The sequence below is a fragment of the Oryctolagus cuniculus genome, chromosome 6 (assembly GCF_964237555.1).
Source record: "Oryctolagus cuniculus chromosome 6, mOryCun1.1, whole genome shotgun sequence".
Classification (NCBI taxonomy): Eukaryota; Metazoa; Chordata; class Mammalia; order Lagomorpha; family Leporidae; genus Oryctolagus; species Oryctolagus cuniculus.
This window is the reverse complement of record NC_091437.1, coordinates 70,295,780-70,305,605: the sequence shown is the minus strand read 5'-3', so window position 1 is coordinate 70,305,605 and position 9,826 is coordinate 70,295,780.

The following is a 9,826-nucleotide window of genomic DNA, read 5'->3' as shown; positions in this document are numbered from 1 at the left end:
GAAAGACGTACAGCCTGGAAAGACAGTCAGTGATGATTCAAATCCTTGGGTTCCTGTCGCTCCCCGTCTTCGTGGAGGAACGACACAGGACCCTGCGCTGTTCTTTCGTCTGCTCGGCCCTCCCCGGGTTTGCTGCTGGTTCTTCCCGGGTTGGCTACCGACCCTTCCACCTCCGTGGAAGGGCAGTTCCCCCTGCCACATTCCCCACTTCCGCGGGGGAGCTGCACACCGCCGGCCGGCTCTCTCGGGGGCTGCACAGGTGTTCGCCTTAGATGTTCCCCTTAGATGTTCCTTGTGCATGCCGTCTCTCTCCTCCTTTATAGTCCTCCTCTGCCAATCCCAACTCGACTGCCCACACGCCGAGTACGCTGCTCTCCTCCAATCAGGAGCGAGTCCTACAGTTTATTGGTTGAACTGGAGGCACCTGTGTAGAAGCTGTTTTCTTCTCTCCCAGCGCCATATTGTGGGAGAGCAGATGCATAGAATAAGTCTTAATTCCAGTAACTCAGTCTAGTCCGGATTGTTCCCCACAGATCCCCCTTTATTTTTATTTTTTGGCGTTGATACGTGCCTGTCTTCGGTGTCCTGCAGCACACACTCTGCTCTACTTGCTAGAGTTGCCACAGGTTCTTACACGTCCTATCAGGCAAACCGAATCCGGGTCCTCTCTTCGCCATGTTGTAAGGAGGTTTTTAGGCGCTGATGCATGCCTGTGTTCGGTGCCCTGCAGCGCATGCTCTGCTCTGCCTGCAGGGGCTTACAAGCCCTAACAATCAGGCAAACCGAATCCAAGCCTTCTCATTACCGTATTGTGGGGGAGGCCTTACTGATGTTAATTCGTGCCTGTCTTCGGTGACCCGCGGCGCATAAGCTGCTAGCTGCCCGCAGGTGCTCATCGCCTCACTTAATCAGGCAGACCGAATCCAAGCTCTCTCATTGCCATGTTGAGGGGAGGCCTTTCTATTTCTCTATTTCTCTATCTCCGGGCATTCCTATTTCTCCCATTCCACTTCTGTCTTCCAGCATTCCTATTTCTCTCACTTTACTTCTAAAACTTCTGTTTCTCTTATCCCCGCAGCTTCCCGGCGCCTCGCCCTGCCGGCAGGCTCCGCCCCGAGGCTATTTCTCCGTGGCTTTCTGGCTGAGCCGCTTCAGCCCGCTTTGCGCACACACTCCGCAGTTTCGCACTTAACCCTTTCGCGTCTGAACCACGGCCTCGCGCCAGCCCCGTTCCCTATCTATTCACGTCCCGTGCTCTCTCTGCACGCGGCGGCTTCCGCGAGTCACACAGCGTAGCTTACGTGTCCGCCACTAGCATTCCATCTAAGTTCCCCGGGCTAGCCTGGCGAATTCAACTCAGCTTACGTCTCCGCCCCACGGTTTGGCTTCCCGTCCTTTGCTCCCCGGGCTAATCAGACGGATCCCAATCTGGCTTACGTTTCAGCTTCTGGTTTTAACTTTTCGCCCCCTATTCCCGGGCTAACTTGAGAATCCCAAAGTGGCTTTCGTTTCAGCCTCGGCCTGCCCCCCGCGGCTTCAATTTCCCTAACATTTTTCTCTACCCGGTATGTTTCCCCAAACTTTCCTCCAACAATACTCCTCCCTCATTTCTCCTGGCCTCTCCCCACAGTCCGCATCCAAGTCTGTTTGTTCTAGCTTTCACTTTCGCTTTCAACCTTAGAGATTTCTCCCAGCTTCCCCCCGTAGTCCGTAGTCCGTATCTGAGTCTATGCCTAGGCTTTCAATAGCTTCTTCCGGCACCTTTTTCGTCCGGCTTTTCCCTAGGCTGTTTGCTAGTCTCTCTCTCTGGTATTTTCCACTTCTTCCCTCCTAGGTTTCCTATCCGTCCTAGGTTTCCTATCCGAGCTAGGTTTCCTATCCGAGTCACGGCACCATTATGTCGCTCCCCGTCTTCGTGGAGGAACGACACAGGACCCTGCGCTGTTCTTTCGTCTGCTCGGCCCTCCCCGGGTTTGCTGCTGGTTCTTCCCGGGTTGGCTACCGACCCTTCCACCTCCGTGGAAGGGCAGTTCCCCCTGACACATTCCCCACTTCTGCGGGGGAGCTGCACACCGCCGGCCGGCTCTCTCGGGGGCTGCACAGGTGTTCGCCTTAGATGTTCCCCTTAGATGTTCCTTGTGCATGCCGTCTCTCTCCTCCTTTATAGTCCTCCTCCGCCAATCCCAACTCGGCTGCCCACACGCCGAGTACGCTGCTCTCCTCCAATCAGGAGCGAGTCCTACAGTTTATTGGTTGAACTGGAGGCACCTGTGTAAAAGCTGTTTTCTTCTCTCCCAGCGCCATATTGTGGGAGAGCAGATGCATAGAATAAGTCTTAATTCCAGTAACTCAGTCTAGTCCGGATTGTTCCCCACAGGTTCCTGCCACACAGGTTGTTGACCCAAATGGAGTCTGAGGCACTTTATTTGACTTAAGTTTTGGGGGACTGAACCAGCAGATGGAAAATCTCTGTGTCCCTGCCTTTCAAACCAATACATAGGAATTCTTTGAAAACAGAAAGCGCAATGGATGGCATGGCGACATCATAGGTCAAGGCACCTCCTGCAGTGCTGGCATCCCGTATGGGTGCAGGTCTGAGTCCCGGCTGCTCCTCTCCTGATCCAGCTCTCTACTGGGCCCAGGGAAAGCAGTGGATGATGGCCCAAATGCTTGGGCTCTGGCACCCGGTTGGGAGACCCAGAGCAGGCTCCTGGCTGCTGGAATTGCATCGGCACAGCTCCAATCATTGCGGCCATCTAGGGACTGAATCAAGGGATGGAAGAACTCTATTATCTATCTATCTATCTACCTACCTACCTACCTATCTATCTCTGTCTGTCTTCTTCTGCCTCCCTGTAACACTGACTTGAAATTAAATAAATAAATCTTACAAATGTACCCAAATGACTCCTGGCCTCGTTCATGACTTTCTTAATTCCCCAGTCTTATCGCTTGAAGCAGGGAGGACTAGGGCTCTTCCCATTGCTTGGAGGACATGGAAAAGAAAGCAGCTCACCCAAAACTCTAGGGATTACAAGCTAAGTCTAATGCCAAGTCCCTCACTTGACTCCCTAGCGAGGAAAATGATTTCGCCCATGTCCTCTGAGATTCTTTCATAAAACACCAAGCAAACCAGACCTGGAAGGAGTCTATTTCCTCAGGCATCCTTAGTATTGCACTCTTCTAAAGAGGCTGGACAATTGGAATGACCTCAGACCTATTTTCAAATGGATGCCACTCTCTGTGGTCAGAATGAAGCTTCCTAGCCAGTATTTGATCCCCAGCCCTAGTGATTTTCTGTGAGGTCTTTTGCTCTATCGATAAGGTGGCCTGTTTCTGGGGCCCTGCATGCTGAAGATGGGAGATCTGATGCCAATTTGGGGACATGGCTTTCAGGTGAGCTCTCTCACCTTCTCCTGGAGTTCTTGGACATGGCTGCTATCATAGCCAGAGACACTGAACCCGTATTCGGGGAAGATGCGCTTTAAGCTGTGACCTCAACATCTCCCGAAGGGGCAGGATCCACGACTCAAGATGCAGTTTAGAGTCTGTTGGGTCCCTAACCTTGGCTTTTCATGGGTCTCCATACCTTGCTTGTTTCTTAGGGGTTTTCCCGAAGGAACATGCTAGAGTGTTTGGAAATGATACGAAAAGGAGGTTTGGGACCCAGCTGTCTGTCTGTCCGCAGGCTTAGGGCCCTGTCTACATTCAAGTCTCTTGAGGGAGCTGAGGAATGGCACTGTGTTTGTCTCCTTGTGTACAGTTAAGGGGATGATATTGTGGCAGCAGCCCAGAGGGGCCTTGGCATATCTTCTTAAGGGAAAGGCTCCACAGAATGGAACTTTGAAGATGTGACCTCACTTCCTTGGTGATAGAACTTACACTCTGATAGCAACAGTCCTTAGCGGCTCACTTGATGGGAGACGTTCAGGAGAAGACCATGTTCTCTCGTTGCTGCCAATCGTTGCCAGGCTCTGGCCTTTTCCGGCGCTTGAGACATTGGCTCCGCTCTCACACTGGGTGTCTGTGGCCTCTTACTGCAAGGCCACCCCAGGGAACAGAACAGCCCAGGAGGCAGCCCCAGGTAGCGGAACAGTCCCGTCCTGGCAGAGGATCACCTGTGACCCCATCTGGGTCTTCTTTGCCCCTCCCTTCACCATGACAGTGGCAGAAGAAGAGGGGCTCTTGCTGCCCAGCAACACGATTCACGTGTTGGAGCCTCCTGTGTCTTGCGTGTTCATACCCTATTTTGTGGACAGCTGGTTGGGCAAGTGGGTGTTGGGGGACCTCCTCTTGTCTTCTGGAGACCTCTCTGGCTGCACAAGGGTACAGAGGCCCTTACTTTCCCAACCTGGGTAACAGAATGCCTCATGGGGGGAATTATTCTCTGTGGGGACAGCCAAGCACAACACTGATGCCTCCGGTCTGGGCTGCCACACACTCTCTTTGCAGAGCTCCACACTCGAGTCCACAGACAGAACACATGAGGAAGCCACAGGCATCGTCAATGGACACGTGAGTCAGGCCAACAACGTGGCTAATGCTGGTGTGGAGGGAGCGAGGGGCCCAGGAGCACCCACGTGTTGGGGCACGAGATGACCACGGTGTGCCTAGAACCACATCCTGAAGGGAGGAACGCCCCTGGCTTTTGGCCTCGTGATCTCCCACTCAGTGACTGACCCCCATCCCACTCTCAAAGAAATCTCAGCCCCTTGGCAACTGGGTGTTGGGAAACTCCCTGTTCACACAAGCATCGTGTGTGGCCATGGTGCTGAATGTTTGCCCACCTAGTCCAAGAATCCTGTGCAGTCCTTAGTCAGCTCCACTGCCTTCCAGGTCTTCTCCAAGCTTTAGGACTCAGTGATCCCACCAGGAAGGTTTTCCCACACAAAAGGGCAGAGGGTTCAACCAAAAGGCTGAAGATACCACACAGGACTGGAGCCTGGCCCCCACCTGTTCTATTCCATGGGACGACATTGCCCCTGTGGCCACACTTGCATGGCTGCTGGGAAGCACTGGGATTCAGCTGCATTGCCACGGCAGCGGTGCTGTAGGACACAGACTCACTGTCTCTCACGGAGCACAGTCAGCTAGGCTGCTCAAAGCACAGGAGCCCAGGTTGGGCAGCTCTCCCAACAGGAGTCGCTTGTTCCCATTTCTGGTGGCTGCATGTCAGGGCATGGCCAAGGTGATTTCTCAGGAGGGCTCATTGCCATCTCCATCCCCAGTTTCATTTCCTATGCTCCCCTGGGCTTCTCTGTGCTCCTGTCGCATCTGCCAATGAGCACAGCAAGGTAATGGGATGGGGCCCACGCCATTTCTGGGGGTAAGGTCAATCACCTCCTTGCGGACTACTGGCCCAACTGCAGCAGTCACACTCAAGTGCTCTGGTGTCAGAACAACCCCACGTGTGTGTTGGGGATGGGGGCCACAATTCGGCTCTGAAAAGGCAGTGATGCCCTGCTGAGGACAAACTCCAAGGACCAGGCTGGCTGGGGACTGGCTCTACACATGTGTCGTTGTAATGCCTCAAGTCAGGTCACTTGGCAGAACGCCTGTGGTCATTACGCCACAGGCAGACACCTCTGACTATGGCTCTTTTCAGGATCTAGCCTCCCCTGGGGCTTCATATCCTACTCCGCCCACTTGTTTCCATTCTGCAGTCTGGTGGCAAAGCAAATCACACAGTTGCCCTCATTTCTAGCTCCCCCAAGGGGCACGGAATCATCTTTCACTACTGGCCCCCTCGCAGGACTTTCTCATCCCTCAGTCCCTGTTCAGCCTCTTGGCCCCAACTGGGGTTTTCTCCCAACCCGGGTGTCTGCTCCCCTGTGCTCCCTGGAACTGCCACTGACTCACGTCCTTTCTGGTCCTCCCTAGTATGGAAATGGGTCCATGCTCTACTTGGCAGAGGTCTGTGCCATGCGGACCCTACAGCCAGACACTAAAGAGATGCTGCTGGATGCCCTGGTCCCGGGCCCCCTGGGAAAAAGGATCTGCTACTTCAACACCTTCCTGTGTACATACAGCGACTTCTCCACCATTCCGTATTACTTAGACCAGATATTCGACAGGTGGGTAGCTGCCTTTCAGCACTGCGGTGATGCAGAGATGAATCTTACATGTTTTAGATGACCTAAGCGACTTAAGACATGGCGGGCATGGAACGGGTGCCTTTCTCTGTGGACAGGGCTACTGGCACACTGCGTCACACCTCTTGATTTCCTTTCTCTGCACCCTCACGAACCAATGTCTCTACTCAGGTGGGAACCGGCCATGTGCCTCTATGGTTGGAAAACCTCCCAGATGGCGATCCTGCTTTCCCCTTTTTCAAGAATCAGAAATGTTTTCTTTCACAGGCAGAGTTAGACTGAGAGAAAGAGAGAATGCGTCCTTCTATCTGCTGGGTCACTCCCCAAATGGCTGCAAAAAGCAGGGCTCTGGGAAGCCGGGCTGAGGAGCCTGAAGCTCTATCTGGCCCCCTCAGGGGTGCCAGGGGTCCAACTACTTAGGCCATCATCCGGCACTTCCCCAGGCTCATTAGCAGGGAGCTGGACACCAAGGACAACAGCCAAGACTTGAACTGGCCAACCCTGATATGGCTTGCCTGCATCACATGTGGGCAGGGGCATTGGAAGCTGCTATGCCTTCATACCGGCCACATTTCCTACTTGTTCCAGCTGCTCCTGTCCTCGATATATGCACAGAACAGCTGCCCTCAGGGTTGGTAGCAGTTGCCCAGACCCCTCATCGACCTGGCAGGTCTGCAAGGAATCATTCACTCTACACATATATGGGAAGCCCTTCCCTTGTGCACTTTTCCAGACACTTGCCACAAATCCAGTGAACAAAGCATTCAAGGGCCTCACAGTTGTGGGGAATCAGACCCTCACAGCCAAGATCCTATACAAGTCCTGTCCTGCAGCGGCAGAGCTGAGGCTTGCTGACCTCCTCTGGGAGTAGCTGCAACGTCCCCTACTCTGATCACAAGGAGAACCCCATGTCACACTAAGATGCAGGGAGATTGGGGTGCAGATGCGGCCTTCTGTCACTCGAAAGAGTGGCAGGAAAATGAGGGCTGAGGCAAGGCAGAGGCAGACAGTAGGTGCAACTCCAACTTCTGGCCCCACCACATGCAAAGGAAGTGCTGAAGAGCAGTGCTATGGATAGGAGCAGACACGTTCTGCAGAGGAGCGGGCATGTTGGGGCTCACAGACAACACCCACATAGCCATGCCCAGGGCAGTTGCTTCCAGCTTTGCCTACCCTCCCTGACCACCCAACCCAACCCACCATCCCAGGAGCAACCTACTCCCAAGTCTGCTCAGAGCCAGAGCCTAGGGGCCTCCACCTGAGAAAACCATGGGAATGAATGGGAAGGCACTGAAAGGAACATGAGAAGGAAGCCATCCAAAGGAAAGCTACTGCCGGCAATGCCAGAATCCCTTGTGGGTGTTGGTTGGTGTCCCTGTTGTTGCAGTCCAGATTCAGCACCCTGCTCGGGGTCTGGGAAAACCAGGGGAACATGGTCCAAGCATTTGGACCTCTGCCACCCATGTGGGAGACCTGGATGGAGCTCCTCACTCCCTGCATGAGCCTGGCCCAGTGCTGTCCACTGCCCATCCGGGGAGTCAAGCAGTGGATGCAAGACCTCTGCCCCGGTGTGTGTCTCTCCCTCTCTCTCTGTAACTCTTGGGATTCACAGTCAAGAAATCGCCTTGGAAAACAGCAAAGCATGGCATTGTCTTTCAGAAGCTAGAGTTCACCGGCAGGCTCCGTGCCCCACCCCACACAGGGAGTCCTGGAAGGGCAGCAAGCAGGGTAAGGTCAAGTCTGACTCTGCTGCCCACTCTCCTTCCCCAGGAACATGGCTTCCTGTTTGCAAAGCTGCAAAGCCAAGTACAAGGCCGAATTCTGCGATCGCACGGATCTCCCGCTTCTAAAGATGAAGGTCGGATCCAAGCAGGTCCGCTTGCCCAGAGGAGACCTGCAGACCCATGCGTGCTTTCTGCGTGTCAGGATGGCCTACCCAAGTCCCACACAGGCAGAAGCAGTCGGTAAGATGCACTGCACTCCGCGAGATTCTCTCGGTGGGCTTTGGGGCTGGAGCCCCTTTAGAGGCAATGGGATCGTGCCTGGCTTTGGAGAGGCCATTGGAAAGTGCTTGATGTTGCTGACCCTTTCTCTTCTCCCAGCTCCTGCTCTATTTGCCAGGCTGCAGTCATGCCAAACACTGGCTTTAGAGCCAGATCCCCCACTGCTCACAGAGCTAGAACCTCTTCTGGAGACAGGATCCATTTCAAAACTGAGGCTGCCACCATGCACAGAATCAGCACCAAAGACAACTACCAAAGTCTCCTGCACATGTCCGGGACCTGCAAACAACCAGCCTCGCAAGATGGCTAGCATCACCACATTCCCCGCCAAGCTGCTGGCGGAACAGTTCACACTGATGGACGCGGTGAGCAGCGGGCTTGTCTCGGCAGGGCCAGGCCCGAACACCCCTTTGGCACCAGCCTCCCCACAGCTGCCCCGACCAGAATCCAGTGGCCTGGCTGCAGTTCAGGCTTCAGGTCCCACCACCTATGTGACTGGACCAATGTCTTCACTCCCAAGGCTGCCTTTCTCCCATGGCTGGCAGAGAGGGCACCCAAACCACACCAGCTGCACAGTGACTCTGCAGATCAACTGACATGGGCCTGGCAGAAAGTAGGGCTGGATCTGACCCACAGGGTACTGGACGGGCCTAGGTGGAGGGCATCCAGGTCCACCCACTGCCTTCCCATCTGCCTGCGATGCCACAGCTGTCCTGGGTCCTAGCACACATATCCCAAACAGCAAGCACCTTGTTGGAGTTGCCACAGGGAGCAGCACTGGCACAGGGACAAGGACTCCAGGGCAGATGCTGTGAGAGCAGAAGGATGAGATACTGGGCGGGATGCCTGGGAGCACACACCTCTGTCTCTTTCCTCAAGGCTTGGGAGGGTTGGGATCTGGGCTGGCAGGAGCGAGGCGACCTCAGTGGCAGAACACATAGCCCAGCTGCTCCCATGTTGGGGAGCTGCATGCCAAACTACCTGAGCTGCAGCTTCGAGCACTGTCACTTGCCGGGGTGGCTGGGCTTCACTGCATTCGAGCTAGGCTGGCTGTGCCCATGGGATACCCTCTTGCCCCCAGGAGCTCTTCCAGAATGTGGTCCCCTATCAGTGCCACAGCTCCATCCGGATCCAGCAGAACAAGGAGGTCAATGCGCAGCTGCCCCCTACTGTTCTCGCTGTCATCATCCACTACCACCACGTGGCCCATTGTGTTACTACCACGTGCTTGGGGGACCCCAGCATGAAGGCAGAGGACAGGGCCCGCGTGGTGGAACACTGGATCAAGGTGGCCAAGGTAAGCTGAGGCTGTCCCAGGGGCTCCCTCTCTGCACGGCAGGGACGTGCCACTTTGCTTCCTCAGCTCTCAGGTGTACAGTCTGTGGTCACAGATCCTGCCCAATCCCTGGGCTCTTGGGATCCACGAGGTGGCCTGATCTCACTCACTTGTCCCAGAACTACATGCTCACTTCCCGCCTAGGCCCCTGACATGGGTTGAAACCAATCTAGCCCATGTGAGCGTGGCTCAAGGGGGTCCCATCACTGACCTGCTCTGGCTCCCTGGCCAACTCTCTGATGCATGAGGGGGATGTCAGCACAGCTGGCTGAGCCTGGCTCAGGTGGGGCTCCAAGCCACCTACCTGCCATTCATCCGCTCCCTGCCCTAGGAGTGCCTGGCTCTCCGGAACTACTGCTCGGTCCACACCATCCTCTGCGCTCTGCACAGCCACC